Here is a 20596-nt window from a genome sequence, read left to right as displayed (position 1 = left end):
GGAAAGAGACAGGAATGTGCAGGAGCACCCTCACATGGTCTTGTCATGCCATGAACCCCTGCCCCCAGTCCTCTAGTACCTCTGGATCTTGGAGAGGAGCACACATGCCTGGCATGTTTCAGACAGCTAGGTGGGCTGGGGACTGAATGCACAGTTGGCCATGTGGCTTTCAGCACCTTTGCTCAGCAGCAACTTTGGCCAGAGGCCATCTAATTCATGACTTACCCTGATGTGCCTACACCTATGCTGAGTTCCTGAGGTTCTTTTTCTGACCTACGCCCCACTGTGTTTTGGTGCTACTGTGTAGCCTGAGAACAGAAATCCCCACCCCAACACAAGTTGTCTCTTTCTGTTTCTCACTGTCCCCTTCCCCAACTCCTGCTTAAAAAGCTTCCTGGATTACTTCTCTCCAAATATGACCAATGTAATTATGGCAATGACATGGCAACTATCATCAGATTTGGCTCTCCAGCACGAAGCATAATGAATAAGCAGGAACACCCTTACATAATATCCAAATGTGATCTGCAGGCAGTTATCAATGACAAATTACCATTTCATATATAATTTAGCTGGTTAGAAAGTACACAAGTGCTGTATAATTTTCTTCAAAAGAATCTTACCTTTAGATCTTTGATCTCTTGTTCTTTTAGCAATCACGTCCGTTCAGCCATATCATTATGATGAAATATCTTCATGTCACTGAATGATGCCTGTAATCCTTTCTGAATAGCAAAGCAAGCTGCTCTATCTCTGCGAGGAAGAGAGACCCATTAAACTGGGGTTCAAATGGTCTCGTCGACATCTTCAGAAAAAGAGGGCTTGCTTTTGTAAACTGACCAATCTTCAGTTGTTAATCTGAACATGGCAAATATATAAAACACTTGAACATTTCTACCCTTCACTCTGCAGGTTCTTTCTGCACAACTGCCACATTTAAGCCCTCAGAGAAACACAGGCCGGCCATGTTTCACCCTCTCTGAAAGCATCAAGCATCTTGCTATGGATGGCATATCAGTTTATGCAGACATTTCTCTTTCTAAGAAATACCAAAATATTGGCACACCTCACTCTAAGTGGTACCCTGGTCTGACTGACACATTACTCTGCCATTACTCTGGCAAGAAAACCAATACTGGCAACCAAGGGAGACAGAAACATCTGGATAAATTCCATTGTCACCGAGCACCACAGGAAAAAGGTGGTTCCAGCCCCATCCACACCAGCAGAGAGGCTGTAACAGGGCACCTTGACACCCCTTTCATGGTGGTGACAGAGAAAGCTGAAGAGGGAGCCAAGACTTGGTTCTTGCCTGCTGATAAAAATGGGCCCCTGCTCCCCACTGTGTGTCAGTGGGGATCAACTGGAGAGCCTGAGCTTACACCTGGCAATAACAGGGCCCATCTGCATCTCCACCTGGACACCATCAGAGGAGGCCTCAAAAGTCAGGACTAGAACCATCAGCCAGCAGCGGTGAGGAAACCCCCACGTTGGGAATAATGGAGGCCAGGGTGGGAGGGACCCTGCACTGCTCTTCCCTCTGGCAGTGCTGAGGCAGCAGTCTCCCCAACTCTCTTGTGGTTGGATCAGTGGCAGAGAGAGACAATTACCACAGACAGTTTAACAAGGTAGAGGCGATAACAGCATAAGAAGAAAATATCTAAGTTGCAGCCCACTATCACTATACCGAGAATCAGAATGTGTCAAAGAGAAGGAACAGTGCTGAGGCAGCAGTCTCCCCAACTCTCTTGTGGTTGGATCAGTGGCAGAGAGAGACAATTACCACAGACAGTTTAACAAGGTAGAGGCGATAACAGCATAAGAAGAAAATATCTAAGTTGCAGCCCACTATCACTATACCGAGAATCAGAATGTGTCAAAGAGAAGGAAGAAAAAAAAGCTAATACCAATACAGAGATGACAGAGACATCCAAAGTCACCTCAGGACAATTTTAGAACAGCCATGATAGAAATGCTTTGATGAATAATTACAAACATGTTCCAAACAAGTAAAGTATCAGAGAGCCTACGGGAGGAATAGAAGATACACAGAATAAGAATCCTCTGGAGAGACAATGACCGAGTAACTGAGCACATGACAGAGACCACTCACTGTGCACACAGAGTAGAGGCAGGAGAAACTAGGATGCAGGATGTAACTCCATGGGAGTTCCAGGAGGAGAAGCCGAAGAGGGTGGCACTAAAAGCACTCAGAAGAAATCACAGCTGAAAACACCCCCAACTTGGCAAGCAGCTTCTGAACCTACTGACTGAGAGGCAGATGTGCGAACCTCAGCAAATAGATGCTACGATGCAAGACATCAAACTTTTGCACACAAAGGACAAGGAGAAATCCTCGGAGCAGCCAGAAAAGAAGTTGCGCCTTACATACAGGGGAAAACAATTGAAGTGACAGATTTCCCCAGAAAAAAGTCAAGCATATCTCAAATGCTGAAAGGAAGGAAACTTCAATCAAGAATCTTGTAACTAGCATGATCTATCCTTCAGGGATGAAGCCGAAGTAAAGACATTCCCAGCTGAAAATAAACTAAGAATTTGCTATTAGCAGGCATGATAGAAAATGACAAAAACAAACAAATAACAACAAAAAACAAAAGCCCATTAAACAAAATTTACAACATGGTTATCAATGTATGTGCAGGAAATAATTAAACAATTATAATACAAATGAGACAAAAGGGATGTATAGAAAGATAAAGATTCTATACCTTGGTAAAATGACACCCACCACCACTAATAATATACATATAACACTTAGAGCAATGACTAAAAAAGGTTTACAAAGAGAAATATTCAAAAACATAAATAAAAAAAGTAATTCTAAAATAAGTTGAGTTAACCTACAAAAAGGCAGGGTAAAGGACCAGCAATTAGCATAATGGCTATGTCGCTGGACTCCCATATAGTTGACCACAGTTCAAATCCTGGACCTGGTGGCTTAAACTCATGCCAGGCGCATGTGCATGTGTGCCCAAGATCCCGTGAGGAGAATGGAGGAGAAGAGATTGTGGCATGGTCATCTCCCCTGAGGGATTATTTCTCACTTTCTGTCTCTCTGTCTGGCAAGTGTATGTGCCCCATAGCAAAAAAAAAAAAAGAAAAAAAAGAAAAAAGAAAAGAAAAAAGGCAGGATAATGAAAATAGAGAAATAAAAAGTAGAGAGAACCAGAAACAAAAATTAAAATGGCTGATTTAGACCATATCAGTAATTACATTAAACACAAAATAAAGCACACAATTCAAAGACAGGTATAGTGGCTCAAGCATGACCCAACTGCATGCTGTCTACAAAAAACTAATTTAAAATTCTATGACAAAGGTAGCATAAAAATACACACATCTTGACCGCAGTTTGAGTCCCGGACCAGGTGGCTTGAACTCACGCCGGGCGCGTGTGCGTGCGTGCCCAAGATCCCGAGAGGAGATTGGAGAAGAAGGGATTGCGGCATGGCCATCCCCCCTGGGGGATGATTTCTTGCTTTCTGTCTCTCTGTCTCTCTCTGTCTGCCTGGTGAGCACACATGCCCTATACCAAAAACCTCTCAAAAAAAAAAATACACACATCACACATATATACATATACACACACACACACAAATATATAAAGTAAGTATAATGAGAATAGCTGATAAAGTATGTCTACTACCAGGATATTAGATAATGCTAAAAAGGTCATTTCACTGAGAAAATGGAATAATCCCAAATATGCATAAACAACAGAGCTGCTAAATGTGTGAGCAAAAATTGATAAAACTGAAAGGACAAATGGATAAATCCACAATTACACTTAAATTACTTCACTACCCTTTCAAAAATGACAGAGAAAACAACCATTTGGAAACTTGACAAGGATGCGTTATGGAAGAGCCCAATATTACACCGGCCAGCAAGCTCTAACTTACATTTACAGAATACCCACCGCCCAACAGCAGGATACATTCCTCTTGAGTATCCGTGGACACACTGCGTGGAATACATCATAAGCCTTAACACAAACTGCAGGGACTTAAAATCCCCTAATGATACACTTTCTAATAATCAAGAGTCATAGAGAAAGTCCAAAGGTAAATTTTTAAAAAGATGCAATGAAATATATTGTCAATTAAAAAATAAAACACAAAAATCTGTGAATAAAGCAGTCCTGAGAGAAATTCATTAAATAGATTAACTAGAAAAGAGAAAAGGACTCTGATTAATAATCTAAACTCCCACCTCAAAATCCAGAAAAAGAACAAAATAAATGGAAAATGAACAGAAGATAGGAAATCATTTAGTCAATGGAACCGACAACAGAAATACAACAGAGAAAAATCATCAAACAGTTGATTCTTTGAAAAGACCAGTAACGCTGACAAACCTCTAACAAAACTGACAAAGGAAAAAAAGAAAAAATACAAACCACTAATACCAGGAATGAAACAGGAGCTATCATTACAGACTCGGTAGTCGTTAGACAAATACGGGAACATCAGAAATAGCACCTCGCATATACATTCGACAGTTGAGAAGAAATGGGTCAATCCCTTTAAAACACAGACTGTCTACTTTCACTCATTCAATATGACACGGATAATCTGAGTAGCCCATAAGTATAAGGACACTGACTTCATAACTAGAATACTTTCAAAAAAGAAATCTCTCGGGCCAGCCACTAGCAGGTGGTTAGAGCAACTGGATCTAGTGTAGTCAGGGTCCTAGACATAGCAGCTTGAGAAATACGCCTGCTGGGGACCAGCAGTTAGTGTAATGGCTATGTTGCTGGACTCCCACATAGTCGACCGTGTCTCACATCCTGGACCTGGTGGCTTAAAACTCATGCTGGGCCCATGTGCATGCATGCCCAAGATCCCGAGAGGAGAATGGAGAAGAAGGGATTGTGGTGTGGCCATCCCCCCCTGGGGGTTGATTTCTTGCTTTCTATCTCTCTGTCTGTCTGGAGAGCACACACACACTATAGCAAAGACATCTCAAAAAAAAGAAAAAAAGAAATGCACCTGCTGCATGTGCAAGCATGCCCCAAATCCTGAGAGGAGGACAGAGGAGAAAGGATTGCAATTCTCCTTCTGGCAAGCACACACACAATATAACAGTTTAAAAAAAAAAAAAAAACTTCAAGTCTAGATGGCTTCATTAGAGAATTCTATCAAACATTTAAAGAATTAAAAACAACCCTATACAATCAGCTCCAGAAAACAAAATATTTTTCAATTAATTTTGTGAAGTATTACGCCAATACCAAAACCAGAACAAGAAAATAAACTGTAAGATACTATCCCTCAGGCAGGCCTTACAACCATTGTGCGATGGAAGCTAAATCCCACATGGCCAACCAGATTCCAGTCCCGGCCCTGGCAGCATGAAAACATACGGCATTTTCCAAGCTGCTGGGACAGGATTTGAACCATGGTTGGCCAAGTGGGATCTGGCTTTCTATGCACAGCAGTTAACTGCACTATGGAGTCAGCTGAGAAACTAAAGTTTTAAGACACAGAGTATAACACATGAAAGTGAATTTAAGTTAGGTTCTTCAGCAGTTAAGACCCAAAAGACAATGTACTATTTATTATCTGAGAGAGGAAGCATACAAGTTCACCTGTAACCATAACTTTCTACATTTAAACTCAAAAAGGAATTTATCGTGGATGTTTTGTAAAGTGATACTGGAAAACATTGCCGTTGCAATGCGGCTTGGATTAAAACTCTAGAAATGCTGTTTAAAAACCAATGGCTGGGGCCAGCAGGTGGCATGGTGATTAAGGGCGGTGGACTCCCATATGGCTGACCACAATTTGAGTCCCAAACCTGGTGGCTGGTGGCTTGTCTTTCCTCTCCCCAGCACCCCCATCCCCCCATCAAACTTAAAATAAATGAGTAAGTAATGTTAAATAATTCTAAAAAAAAAAAAAAAAAAAAGGCAGCAATGGCTCTTAAGTTTATTATGAGTTTTTTCTGTTGATTTTTAAAACTATGGGCAAAATTAATATGAATATCTATTTTAATGGTCACACGTGCATACAGAAGAACTGAGGATGGGGCCGTTTGCTGGCTTGCTCCAGGCTGCCAGGTGATAGTGAGGAAAGGATCCATGTGCCCTGGAACCCTGGAGACAGCTGGCTATGCTGTAAGTGTAAGGGAGGGTTTTGCCACTGCACAAGCAGCAGCTCCAAAGGTGAGTGGTCACAGGACAGCACAGGACTAAGGTGGGCAGGTCTAAGGTTCAGTGCCTGGGAGCTCCAGCTGTCATTCAAATATTCACTCAATTGGTATTTCTCGAGCACTACTAAATGGTAAATGTGATCCTAGGCAAAGGGCCCTAGCAAGAATCAGAAACAAACAAAAGGAGAATCCAGCAAGTCAGGGGTAAGTGAGCAGAACAGTGTGAGTATGTGTAAGGGAGGCCTCAGAAGCAGAGCAACCCTGGCAGGCAGTGTGAGTGGGGAAGGAACGGAGGGGAAACGGTCACACAGAGAGAGCCTGAAAAGGTGGTTCAGAACTCACAAGACCATGATAAGGAGTGGGTCTTTATTCTCGAAACAGTGGATGCTCTGATATGTATTAAATGAAGTAAGCAATAATCACATTTGCACTTCTTGAACAGATTAATGTAGCTATAGAGTTGGAAAGGAAAAAAAAGAAACAACAGTAAATTTGAGACCTAAAATTAAGAGCCACTTAACAGTCCACTCAGTGGGTGACAGAGGCATGGGCTGCACTCACTGGATGACAGTGCTGTGGGCTCGAGTGGTGACTGCTTCTGACTGTGAACAGTGGCCTGGCCATGCCAACCCTTATGCTGCCTTGGCCTCACCCTTCATGTGAACAGCAGCCTGGTGCATTCTGGGTGCATCACGCAGGTGTGCAGATCTGCTCGCAAGCAGTTGGGAGCACGGCTCTGTGCTCTTCCAAAGCTGTGATACCATGTCAGCAGAGCAGCAGTGTGCAGGGCAGGTGATGTTGGGGTGGAGCTGCATGACCAGGCAGTATGGCAGGCCACTTGGTCTGTGACAAGAGACTCACAGGGATGCCATATGGCCTCAGAGTGGCAGGGGGAAGGCAGGGGGCTCGCCTCCCCTGGATACCACACTACAACCATAAAGGCAGTTAAGTGACGGCCCACACTTTTTTTTTGGAGAGATTTTTGCCATAGGGCATGTGCACTTGCCGGAAAGACAGAGAGAGACAGAGAGACAGAAAGCAAGATATCACCTGCTGGGGGGGATGGCTATGCCTCAATCCCTTCTCTGCTCTCCTCTTAGGATCTTGGGCATGCACGTACACATGCCTGGCATGAGTTTAAGCCACTGGGTCCAGGGCTCAAACCGTGGTTGACTCCATGGGGTCCAGCAACATAGCCATTACACCAACTGCTGGTCCTGACTGCCCACACTTTCAAGCACCCTTCAAGCGAAGGTCACTCAAACTCTGTAGAATTATTTGGCTGGGGTGACTGCATTTATATAGAAGCAACAACAAAAAAAAACAAAATAATTATTTTGGGCAGGTAATCCTAATAAAGGAATTTTCTATGACAATCAATGTTATTCTCAAAGGAAGTGTGACTAGAAAGTAGGCAGAGGTCCTTACACAAAGGCAATGCCCCCTCTCTTAGAGTAGGCAGGGATGGCGCAGGCTTTGGTGGCAAAGACGGCTTCTTCTGTCTTCATAAACTGGGTCAAGCGATCTTCCAGATCCTAATGAACATCTGTCAACATAAAAAACATAAAGGTTACACAATCTTATAGTTCTTTTTATACCACTAAAGAATAAAGACAAGAAAACAAGCAGCTGAATTATTAAAACCTTGACCTTCTGGCTAAATTGCTACTGTTTTTGATGATAAATTATACAAGCCCTGTAAACACAAGGTAGGGGACCTGCAGATGGCATAATGGTTACGTAGCTGGACTTCCACGTAGTCGAACATCATTTGAGTCTCGCACCCAGGGGCTTAAAACTCACACCAAGTGCGAGTGCATGTGTGCCCAAAATCTGGAGAGGAAAATGAAGAAAAGATTGTGAAGTGGCCATCCCTTCTGGGGGGTGATTTCTCGCTTTCTGTCTCTGCAGCAAGTGCATGTGCTATAGCAAAAACCTCTCTACAAAAAAACAAAAAACGAGAAAAAAAATAAAATAAAAAACAAGGTGGATGGCCAGCAGGTGGCGTGGTGGTTAAAGTGCTGGATTCCTTCATGGCCATCCGTTGTTCAAGTCCTGGGCCTGGCAGCCTGAAAATCACACCAAGCACATGTGCATGCTTGCCTAAAATCCTGAGTGGAGAATGGAGTAAAAGGATCATGGTGTGGCCATCCCCCCAGGGAGTGATTACTCAATTTCCCTTTCTGGCAAGCACACACGCTCTATAACAAAACACAGCACAACACAAAAACAAAAATCCAAAGTGAAATCGGCTACTTGGCTTTCTGAGAAGTGCTACAACAGGGACAGCTTCAACTCTGGGTTTTTCTTGTATATCATTCAACCATAAGGACTCAAGACTCACTGACTTTACCAGCTTTAACTTCCCTCATTCAGAAACACTGAGGCTTTCTAATATCTGACAGTAATTTATTATGATCTGAGCATCACTAATCTAAAAATCGAAACAACATAAAATCCAGAATGTTGAGTGCCACTTGATGCCACAAGTGGAAAATTCCACACCTGAAGTCATCTGACAGGACAGAGTATAGTACTGCACTATAACAAATATAAATGTGCCTTCAGGCTGTGTATATAAGGTGTACAGGAAACACAAATGAATTTTATGTTTAGACCTGGGTCCTGTACCCCATGGATCTCCTTAGCTATTGGGTTGCTGGAAAAATCATGACCATATTTTACTATGCAGAAATGCATCATGACTTTTCTGATGACCCAATATACTCTGAAATCTGAAAAAATCCAAAACCCCAAACACTTCTGGCTGGATTACAAAGACTCCATCTGTATTGCCTTTTGCATTTTAAAAAAAACAAACTGGATATTCTTTGTTGAGACAGTGACCTGCCATGTCTTGTGAACTCCAGTGCCTCCCATGAACAATCCAGGTCAGTGCTCAGCTGTAGCACCTGCTGTCACTCCACAGGCCTAGGTTTCTGTCTAAATTTCCTACAAGTAGACTTGGGAATTCATATGTGTAGTACAAAAAGAAAAGTCATCCTTTTATAAAAGCAGCTTAAGTATGCTGATGCAAAAATGGGTCTAAGTCATAATTTTTTAAAATTTTAATTTATTTTATACATTTAATCACTACATATATGTATCACGTAGCTTGCTTGTAAGTTGAATTTATCCAACAAGAATACCCTTCACACCAGTCTAGTTAAGGATACAGAGCCCATTATTAACAGATAATATTCCACTTCTGTGTCCAATCAATGTCTTGCCTCTATTTTCCCCCTTAGTTTCAAGCTGACATGTTTTCATTTTCATCTTAAATCATGGTTCCTTACAACCTTTCACTCCCACAGGTCAAACCACGAGGCTTCACGCCCTAGAACAAACAGGCCACTGGCTGGTTTTAAGCCTTAAAACTTTGAAGTGGTCTCAAAAGGAGGTATTATCAAGGAGAGAAAGGATTCTTTCACATCTTTTGCTCTGCTGACTGCAGAAGGACCCAAGCCTGGAGAGCAACCCACAGAGTTCCACCACATGCTCTGTGCAAGAAGAACTCAGAGTGGGACACAGGAAGTAGGAAGTCAGGCCATCAGCCTGGGAGCTCTGTGGGAGAGAGGTGGGAGTACAGTGAGCTCAAGGGAACACTACAGCATGGTCATTGGCAGGGAACTGGGCACTCTCGAGTGATGGAATGATGGCCTGGCAGGGCCCCTGCTTATTTAAGCTGATACTTTTTATTTTTTTTAAAGGTTTTTGCATTTGGTATGTGTGCCCACTTAAGGGAAACAGAGAGAGGGAAAGTGAGAAGTTATTCCTGGGGGGATGGCCATGCTGCAATCCCCTCTCCATTCTTCTCCTGGGATTTTGGGCACACACACGTAACCAGGGTGATTTTTCAAGGAGCCAGGTCTGGGACTCAAACTGAGGTTGGTCATGTGGGAGTCCAATGCCTTAAATGTCATGCTACCTGCTGGTCCCATTATTTAAGCTTCTTAAAAGATGTCACAGAACTGTTATTGGATTGTTGGAAAAGTCACAAAATATTTTTCTGTTTTTCTATGCCAAAATGCATGACTTTTCTAACAACCCTACACACATAGCTGCTGTTAAATTAAAAGATGATGCTAAAAATAGGAACATGACTTACTGGTTCTTGCCTAGTGGTCCCAAAAGTTTCAAAAGGACTGGCATTTTCCTTTTATCTAGATGTTGGGTTCTGGCTGATGTCAGCCTTGCTAACCAAGTTTTGTAACAGGTAAACACAAGTATCTGCAGAGCTTGTTTCTCCTGATGTGACTGTGTGATGGAGGGGAAGGTGGCAAGCAGGAGGCAAAGTTCCTCACCTACCAATGCCATGTCTTCTGTGTGCATGACCGTCTGAGGGGTGGTGGATGTGCATGAAACAGAACTGAAGCACTACACTTACTAACTCACTGCTGGGAGTCAAGGTGGTGGAGAAGAGGCCAAGGAGGGAGGTTCCGCAGAAGCTTTGTACATCTTTGCACCTGAAGCAACTGCTCACACTTGCCTAGCACCAGGACCTGAGATGGAGCCTGGCTACCATGTCATCACAGCCCTCAAACTGAGGCCAGGGGGTGGTCATCTGGGCTCCCCATCTCTGGGGATGTATCTGGACAAGACAGAAGCTGCCTTGAGTCTATGTGGGCCTTCACCTGTCAAACAAGGCTAACAGCCATGCCTTCCTCAAAGGGCTGGCGGAAGAACCACACATGCTATTACTGACCATCACCCAGAATATACCCAGTGTAAAACAAGCAACATGTTATGTAAGAGTTTGCTCAATGAAACCAGTATTTGTAGAATAAAAGGGAAAACCCAGCTACATCTTAAGTTATCTCCTAATTGAGTTATCTAAATTTCAAATAAAGACTATCTTCTTTTTTTTTTAGATTTTTGCTACAGGGTGCATGCACTCACCAGAGAGATAGAGAGAGATGGAAAAATCACCCACCAGTAGGGATGGCCATGCCACAATCCCTTTTGCAATCCCCTCCCAGGATTTTGGGCATGTATGCACATGTGCTTGGTATGAGTTTTAAGATGCCAGGTCAAGGACTCGAACTGTGGTCGACTATGTGGGAATCCAGCCACATAATCATTACACCATCTGCTGTTCCTAAGACTATCTTCTATTAAAAGCCAACTGTTCACCCTCTTACAAGGAGGATAGATTATGGCCTTGGTTGTTTCCCGAGGCAAGACCATAAAATAGTCAACTTTAGGACAGTTAAGAAATAATTAACTAACCACATTTTCTTTTAACAGCTTCATATTGCTGTAAATATCTTGTTCTTGAAAAAAAAAGTAGACACATGGCTGATGTTTCTTCAAAGCACAAATAATAGTACTTATGTACTCATTAGAACATAAATACAGATGGCGTACTGGTTAAGGTACTGGGTTCCCACATGGCCGACCATGGCTTGAGTCCTGGAGATTTGCTTTTTCACTTTCCCCCTCTCCAATGAATGCAAATTCCCTATAGCAAATTAAAGTAAACCAATCAAACAATAAAACTAATTATTCTTAAAAGAAAGAAAAAGGACCCACTGCAGTGCTGAGTGTCTTCACAGTATCTCACACACAGGATCTTATATGATTTTACCAAAATGTCCTAAGCTGTGCGAGCAAGGGCTGTTCCCAGCATATACCAAGAAAACTAAGATTCCATCGCTAGTAGGAAATAGTGACAGATACAGGAATTTAATGAATACATTTTCTTCTTGTTAAACCATGCAGTCATAGATCTAAGTGACTGCTCTCAAACAAAGAAAGAAAATAATTTATTTTAAAAACTACACAAGTCAAGGAGTGCTTACTATTGGCTTTAGGACATAAAAAAGCCTATCACCTCTCACCATGAAGCCCTGCCCACAGCCATCTTCTGATCTACTTAGTTTAAGAACAAAGAGCCACCATGTATTACACATAGAGATACCTGAGCAACAAGGGTAAATCACATGTAGGTAAGATTGGAATATAAAAAAGGAACTGGAGCCAGCAAATGGTGTGATAATTAAGGTGCTGAACTTCCACAAAGTCAACCATGGTTTGAGTCCTGGATCTGGCAGTTTGAGAATCACACTGTTTACATGTACGTGTATGCTCTAAACTGAGAGGAGAACAGAAAACAGGTTACAACATGGCCCTCCCACCCAAGGGGTGATTTTTTTGTTTTCTCTTTCTTGTTCCCATTCTCTGTCTCTGGCAAGTGCAGATGTCCAATGGCAAAAATCAATAACCAAAAACAAAAAGAAAAGAGGAAACAAACAAACAAACAAAAAGTTCAACCATAGACACTATCATAAATGCACTATGATTCCACAGCCTTAATGGAAAGGAGGGCCTCATGACCTGGTAAAACCATCTGCTCCATTCCAAAGTACGCTCAAGTAGGCAGGAAGCAATATTAGACCTATAGTCCTTAAGAGTCTAGTCTAAGAACTTGCTCGCTTCTCCTTCCAGGTCTCTAGGAGACAGGAGCACACTCTGCCTAATGGCTAGATGTACTGGAATCAACTGCTGCTCCATTTTCTTTTTCTGTATTAATCATCTAACTTCTATATGCTACATAAAATAGTAAAAACAAGAACATGTCTTAAACAGGAAATTCACAGTAAGTGACATGTGAAAAGTTGAGAATGAACTAAAACAGACAATGGGGCTGAAAAATACTGAGACGCTTGTAGGTGATACTCTCAGGGAGGAAACAAAAAAACAATTAAAAGCAACCTTTTGGCAGCCCATGCAAAAGATTCTAAGCTTGGAACTAAATAACTACTAAGAAAAAAGGGAGTCCTCATGCCTACTTTATTGCTCAACCCAAAGGCCAAGAGGACCCATGGTATTTAGAATAATTAAACCACACATATATTTTATAGATTTAAAATTTGGTCTTAGTGACCCTAAGTAGCTTCTTTGGTTTTATCTACGCTAATATTTCAAGGTAATTTAATATAACCACAATAATTGAAATGATTACTTCCAGAATAAGGAAAAAACAGGAACAAATCTGGTTGGAAAACCCAAAATGTACAAATATGGGCAATAAATAAATACAGAAAGGAAAAGAAATGACAAGTGAACACAACTGTTGAGAGGAAGGAAATGAGTTTACATACAATGCACTCTATTCAGCATAGGCTGGGTGCCTGGTGGAAATCAGGCCACTGCATATTAACTTGCAACCTCCCTCCAGATGCTGAGATCTGCATGACCCTTACCTACCGTTTTAGCCTGAGCATGACCCAGTGACCAATAAAGTAGCTTACAGAGGACTGACACACAACGTGTGTTCCCTGTACCGCCTCCAGTAGCCTATTTAGACATCTGACAGGCCCAATCCAATTTAAATTTAAAACATGCTCCCTGGGCCAGCTTCTGGTGGTTGAGGCAGCTGGATCCCACATGGCCAACTGTGAGGTTTTTTAGTCTTGGACCCATGGCATGTGCATGTGCCCCCAAAATTCCCAAAGGAGGGAGAAATAGAGAAGGGACTGAGGTGTGACCATTCCCCATAGGAGGTGTTTACTCACTTTCCCTCTGCCTCTCTCTAGCAATCTCTCTCTCTCTCTCTCTCTCTCTCTCTTCAACAGCAAGTGACCCAGTGTACAGAATGCTACAGCTATTGTAAAGTGGGGAGGAAAAACATGTAAGAAGAGGTTTGGATGTGCTGAAAAAAGTCTGGAAGAGTTAACAAGAAACTAATGATAGTGACTTGTCTTTTATTGCTGGTGGTGGGGGTATGAAATGGCAGCAAAGAGGACAGGGCCAGAGGTTAGAAGTCATAACTGATGCTTTGAGGTCTAGCTTATGTACTCAATCACCCAATTGGGAAAATTATTTAAAAGTCATTAATCAAAAAGACCCTGGTGTGAAAGCACTTAGATCCAATTATACAGGTGACTCAAATGGAAAGATGACAGAGCTATTTTAACAGGATGTGTCACCACTTTGGGAAGACTGGTCTTGAATATCTGAAATATTATTTCATAAGTTGGTTTAGCAATACATCTCTCATCGGTCCAACCACATTAACTTCCAGGCAGGGACCTGGGCCAAACATGGAAATAAAATCTATTAGAAAGAAAAGCTTCCGCTTCCTTACTTTCCCTGTCTCTGTGTCCCTCCAAAGAGCCCATGGGCCCTATAGCAAAAATTAATAAAAACAAAAACAAAAACAGACTCTTATCAAAGCCACCTCCTGATCCCAGCAAGAGTCACAGAAAGAAAAGCCTTGATCAGATTACAACCAACAGCCTCCTAAAAAATGCCTTGATAGTTTTCCAGTGCTTGTCAAGGACATAGTTTCCTCCTAACCAAGACCAAGCCAACAGCGCCCAGCTGCAGGTGACTAAAGGGGAGAGATCGAGCTGAGCTCGTGTTTCTGATCCTACCACCAAGACCGGGCGTCAGGGTGGGTGGGTACTCATTTTCAGAAACTGGAGAGCTGTGTGACTGTGAGGAAGTCATCTAGCCTCTCGTGGCTTTCTCTTCCTCTTCTGAATAACGAGGATGAGGGAATACAACATTTCTGAGATCTCTTCCAGACATTAATTCTTATCTGTTTCCAATACAAGTAACATAACCACCAAATCAGCTAAGGAAAACAGAAAGATGCTCCCTTCTTAACTTAAACAAAACACACATATATGGGAAAGGCACTGCCTGGTGGTGTAGTTGGAAACGATCTGAACCATAGCACTGGAAGCCATCTGCCGACTGCAACTGAAAGTCCCAGGTCAGCCTGGAAACACACCAGACGTGCCCATGACCTGGGTAACTGAGCGATGTGGCAGGAGACTGTGGGTTCTAAGGCTCAATTCTGAGTGCTGCTCCATTTCACCCTCGTCAGCACATAGACATGCTTTCATGACTCAAGTAAACTTAGCCCTGCCCCCCACACGGTCCAGAAATGGAAATGATGATAGGAGACAGGAGGTTCACCTTGTTCTACCTTCTCCACACTGACATACTGTGAGAACATTATTTCCAGCGATATATTCATTTGAATAATTATTTACCGACACTTGCAGAAGCTAAGGATAATAAAGTTAATAAAAACAAATGCCAGGACTGTCTTCAAAGACTCTGAATGAAGAAATTGCTAGTACTTAAAATCAGACACTCACCTGAGTATTTCTAGTCAGCCTGTTCTTGGGTTATTCACACAGAAAGAAGTCAATGATCCTTCATCTACACTCCACAAAAAACCTACTTTATCTCTTCCTCCCGCTCCATATTTGCTCTCCCTTCTTCCCAGGATGCGGCTATCCCACTAGGACTGTTTCCCAACCCCTTAGAGGTAGGCATGGCCTGGGATTCAGCTCTCCCCAAAAGTGCTGTGCAATGTCACTGCCCCACATGAAGGGCACTGCGGCCTGCACAGTGCACCTTCAGTCAATGCTTCCCAATGGCAAAATGCTCTCAGAGGTTAGGTAAGAAATGGTGCACACTAGTATGACACCAAAACTAAATACAGATAGGTCTGCCAAGGAGTTTTGGAATAAAAATAGAATTATAACTATTAAGAACAGCAGTGTGAAAAAGAATGCAACAAAAGCTTACCAAACATGCCATAAAATCCTCCGGATCCGCAAGTCCCCATGCCATACTTCTTCAGAGATGCTAAGGCTGCTGCCTTTGTAGATGTAAAACAAAATACACTTTAATGTACATAATCAGCACATCCTGCTCTTTAATCCACAGAGCTTCATTCTCTGTCCTCCACTTTTCTTTTTTTCTTAGATATGACAATTCGAACAGGGTAGGAAACAAGGTATGTGATTTAAACGTGGACCAATCACATCAGCTGGATCCCCAACCCTGGCTAACTCAAAGCTTCACACTTTCTGCATTTGTGGGCCCATGGTTTTCCTGAGAAATGCTGGCTTGCCATATCCCAAGAAGGGGTGGAGCAAATACCTGACACATATACTACTTCCGGGCCTGGCTTTCTCTCTGGCTGTCACCCAACACTAAGCCACATTGGATATCCTTGTCTCCACCAGTTTAAGTCCAGGTTACATCTCTGCTGGAGAAAAAGACCTGGAGACTTGCACCGTTTCTCTTCCTGAGAGCCTGCCTTTGTTTGCACCTCACGCCCAGGCTTGTAACCTATTAACATCTTCTGTTCACTGCAGCCGTATGTGCTACTCACCTTAACCCTGGGGTTATCCAACAGTCCAAGGAAATTAAAAGAGGCAAAGCTGATGCACTTTTTTCCATTCATCACAATGTTGTGACTCGGATGGAAAGAGACAGCACAGCTCAGCACAGAAAAACGTCATGCATTGTCACACTACCCTGGCAGCAGGCGCAACACAGAAGGGCTGGCGTACTTGTCGGCTTTTGTATTGCTTTCTAGAAGTAAAATTAGAGACAAGCAGATTAAAAATCAGATACCTTTCCATCAATGTTATCATTTTTCAATTTTCATCCTTAATAAATTACCCTGTACTACTTAAATACAAAGGACAAAGAGCTAGAATCTTTTTTTAAGAGAGATTTTTGCTATAGAGTGTGTGTTGACCTGAGAGATGGAGACAGAAAGCGAGAAATCACCCCCTTCCCAAGGGGGATGGCCATGCCACAATCCCAAGGGGGATAGCCATGCCGCAATCCCTTCTCCTCTATTCTCCTCTCAGGATCTTGGGCATGCACGCACATGCGCCCGGCGTGAGTTTAAGCCACCAGGTCTGGGATGCGAACCATGGTCAACTATGTGGGAGTCCAGCAACATAGTCATTATGCTAACTGCTGGTCCCAAAAGAGCTAGAATCTTTTTTTTTAAGAGAGATTTTTGCTATAGAGAGTTTGTGTTGACCTGAGGGATGGAGACAGAAAGCGAGAAATCACCCCCTTCCCAAGGGGGATGACCATGCCACAATCTTTTCCACTCCTTTCATCTCTCAGGATTGTGGGCATGTACACACTTGTTCCCTGCATGAGTTTTAAGCTGCCAGGTCCAGAACTCGAGCCATGAGTACGTGGAAGTCCAGCAATGTAACAATTATGCCACCTGCTGGTCCCAAAAGAGCTAGAATTCTAAGACAAATGAATTGCAAATATTTGCTTTGATTTTAGAACTTCACAAAGAAGTAACTATGGAGCCAGCAGGTAGCATGAGGTTAAGGCACCAGTATCCCACATGGCGAATTGTGCTTTGAGTCCCAGACCTGGTGGCTTGAAAATCATGCCAAGCACATGTGTGCATTTGACTAAACTCTCAGAGGAGAATGGAGAAGGGGTTGCGGCATGGCTATCCCTGCTCGGGAGGGTGATTTCTCACTTTCCCTCTCGTCATCTATTTCTGACAAGTGCACGCACCCTACAGCAAAAACCTAGGGAGAAAAAGAAAAAAGAAAGAAGTATCTAAATAGAGTATCTTAGGGGGAAAAAACCTGGAATAAGACAAACAGAAGAAATATAAAATGATCAACATCATAGGAAAAAGACAGCAGCAGATTTATAGATCTTATAGTTAAGTGTTTAAATAAATGTTTGTATTAGAAGCTATATTTCCAATTTCTAAAATCAATGCTGGAATGTTTTTTTAGAAATGTTCCCCCACCAAAGAAAGCTGGTGACCAGCTACACAGAAGCCACGTGAGAGCCCAGCAGGGTCAGCAGAATGTGGGGGGAGACAGCTTGTGAACTCTGCTCCAGCATCCTCCAGCCACACACCGTGCTCAGAAATATGGTGTCAAACTAGGACCAGAAGCCAGCTAAGCTAATTGAAGTCATCCTGCCCTAACGAAAGGAAACAGTAAGATGGAACAGAACAGAAGCCATCAGGACTGCACACAGGGCACAGTGGGAATTGTGCTGGAACTTCCTCTGCAGTTACCTACTATCTAGTCTGCGTCCTAGGTAACCCTGAGGAATGCACCACAGGCAGAAAAGACCAAGGAAACGACTGTCCTGGATGTGTTTAATGGAATTGGCAATCCACAATGAAAGTAACACAAGATGCTGGAAAAACAGTTAATTGACACAAAAGGGAACAGGCCTCAGGGAGAAGAACCCGGAACACAGTCAGCTGGACGCATCCCACTGCAGCTGACGGCCTCAGCCATGCAGGACATCACCTGGCCTTTGTGCTACTCAGGCTCCTCATCAATAAAGTATGGGGAGGACCCAGTATTGATGAACCTGTCCCATGAGAGGGGCTCTCTGAACATTTTCTCCATTCTTCCCTGTGGCTTTAAGGCTTCTGTTTCTTATTTTATTTAACTTAATTAATTGATTCTAATTTGACCAGACAGAAAGAGAGAGAGAGAGAGAGAGAGGGAGGGAGGGAGAGGGAGGGAGAGAGGGAAAGTAAGAAAGCAAGCCGCCAGGTCCGGAACTTGGAACCATGGTCAGCAATGTGGGAGCCCAGTGCACTCAACCAGCACACCAACTGCTGGCCCCTAAGGCTTCTTTTTCAAATCTAGTGATGCTTACCTCCTGGACCACTGATTCTGAATCCAGTGGGTCAGCTTTCTCCTTCTCAGGGTTTCTTAGGTTTCCTAAATCTTCCCTAATTATGGAGGGGTCAACAAGATAAAAAACAAGAATGCTCAGGCAGGGACCAGCAGGTTAGGAGTAGGGCTCTGGACTCCCACATGGCTGACCATGGTTCAAATCCCAGGCCTGGTGGCTTGCTTTCTTACTTTCCCTCTCTCCCTCTGTCTCTCTCTGGTGAGTGCACAAGTCCTATAGGAAATTAAATAATAATAAATGAATAAAATATAAATTCTTATTTTTTTTTTACTGTACAGCTTCTAGTTATTTAGGATAGGATAGTTTAATTCACCAAAGAGAAAAGTCTTCACACTTAAGTAAATTTACCTACCACCTGAAACAGACCAGTTTTTATAGTAACTTATATACAACGAACACCAATTTCTTCACAGGATTCTCAATACGATCATGCTTATTAAATTCTTCAAATTAGTAGGACTTCTACAGTATGAAATCTCTAATATCTCATATTTTGTATTTTCTTCCTATAAGCATTTTTTTAGTTCACAGTGAGTAGTCCTTTCTGAAAGAACTTTTCCACTTACATGTTAAAACAATGTATTTTTACCCTATTTAAGTCTCCTTAATATTGATATTTAATAACTGTGACTTTTAACTAAAAGCTCCTGTACTACCAAAATAGTATTTTCACCATGATGAGTCATCTAATGTGTAATGAGCTGTCTCAAAACAAAGCCTTTCTACATTGTCCACTTTTAAAAATGTCTCTCCTTTCTGAATTGTTAAGTGACTCCTGATTCCCCAGTTATGGCAGTTCAGTAGTCACTGCTTCAGCAGATCTCCTCTCCTTTGTGTGCCCTCAGAAGTATTACAAAGTCTGGAATTGAACCATGGATTTTCCACATTCACCGAACCTACATGGTTTCTATATTACATGATTTCTTTGATGCATCAAAAGCTGTGACTTCCTATTGAAGGTGGTCCCACCTTCCTATTAAAGGTGCATCCATAATATTTATCTTCTGCATGGATTCTTTGATGCCTCATTAGGTGTGATTTTCTAGTTAAAGACTTCCCACATTCACTACGTTATAGGGTCGCTCTCCTATATGAATTATCTGATGTACAATGAGCTGTGCCTTCTCAAAGAAAGCTTTGGCACAGTCACTGCATCTATAGGTTTTCTCTCCTGTATGATTTCTCTGGTGTTTAATGAGTTGCGCTTTCTGAACAAATGCTTTTCTGCATTCACTACATTCATAGGATTTCTCCCCTGTGTGAATTCTCTGATGCCTAAGGAGCTGTGACTTCCAGGCAAAAGCTTTTCTGCATTCAGTACATTAAAAGGGTTTCTCTCCAGTGTGTGTTCTCTCATGATGAGTAAGACTTGACTTTCCACTGAAAGTTTTCCTGCATTCACTGCAGTCATAAAGTTTCTCCTCAGTGTGTGTTCTCTGGTGTGTTAGGAGCTGTGACTTTCCAAAGAATGTTTTTCCATATTCAATACATCTGTAGGGTTTCTCTCCTAGATGAATTTTTTTTTTGAGAGGTTTTTCACTATAGGGCGCGTGTGTTCACCCGACAGACAGAGACAGACATAGAGACAGAAAGTGAGAAATCACCCCCCAGGGGGGATGGCCATGCCACAATCCCTTCTCCATTCTCCTCTCGGGATCTTGGGCACGCACGCACACGCGCCCGGCGTGAGTTCTAAGCCACCGGGTCCGGGACGCGAACCGCGGTCGACTATGTGGGAATCCTGCGACATAGCCATTATGCTAACTGCCAGTTCCCTCTCCTAGATGAATTTTTTGATGTCTTATTAGCTCTGACTTTTCGAAGGCTTCTTCACAATCACTACATTGGTAGTTCTTCTCTCCTGTATGAGTGATCTGATGTTTAAGAAGAGGTGGTTTTCTCATGAAGGCTTCGCCACACTCATTGCATTCATAGGGTTTCTCTCCTGTAT

General features: G+C 42.6%; 2 pseudogenes; both read right to left on the bottom strand.

Annotated features, from left to right (window-relative positions):
- The window catches only part of LOC102486886 (serine palmitoyltransferase 1-like), a 21131-nt pseudogene extending 4687 nt beyond the window's left edge, over positions 1-16444 (bottom strand).
- A 3027-nt stretch (positions 16445-19471) lies between these two features.
- LOC102486480 (zinc finger protein 605 pseudogene) overlaps positions 19472-20596 on the bottom strand; it is a 2107-nt pseudogene continuing 982 nt past the window's right edge.

The sequence above is a fragment of the Tupaia chinensis genome, unplaced genomic scaffold (genome assembly GCF_000334495.1).
Source record: "Tupaia chinensis unplaced genomic scaffold, TupChi_1.0 Scaffold000409_1, whole genome shotgun sequence".
Taxonomy (NCBI): Eukaryota; Metazoa; Chordata; class Mammalia; order Scandentia; family Tupaiidae; genus Tupaia; species Tupaia belangeri.
Note: the sequence above shows the minus strand (reverse complement) of the source record. Positions and strands in the feature narration are given on the sequence as shown.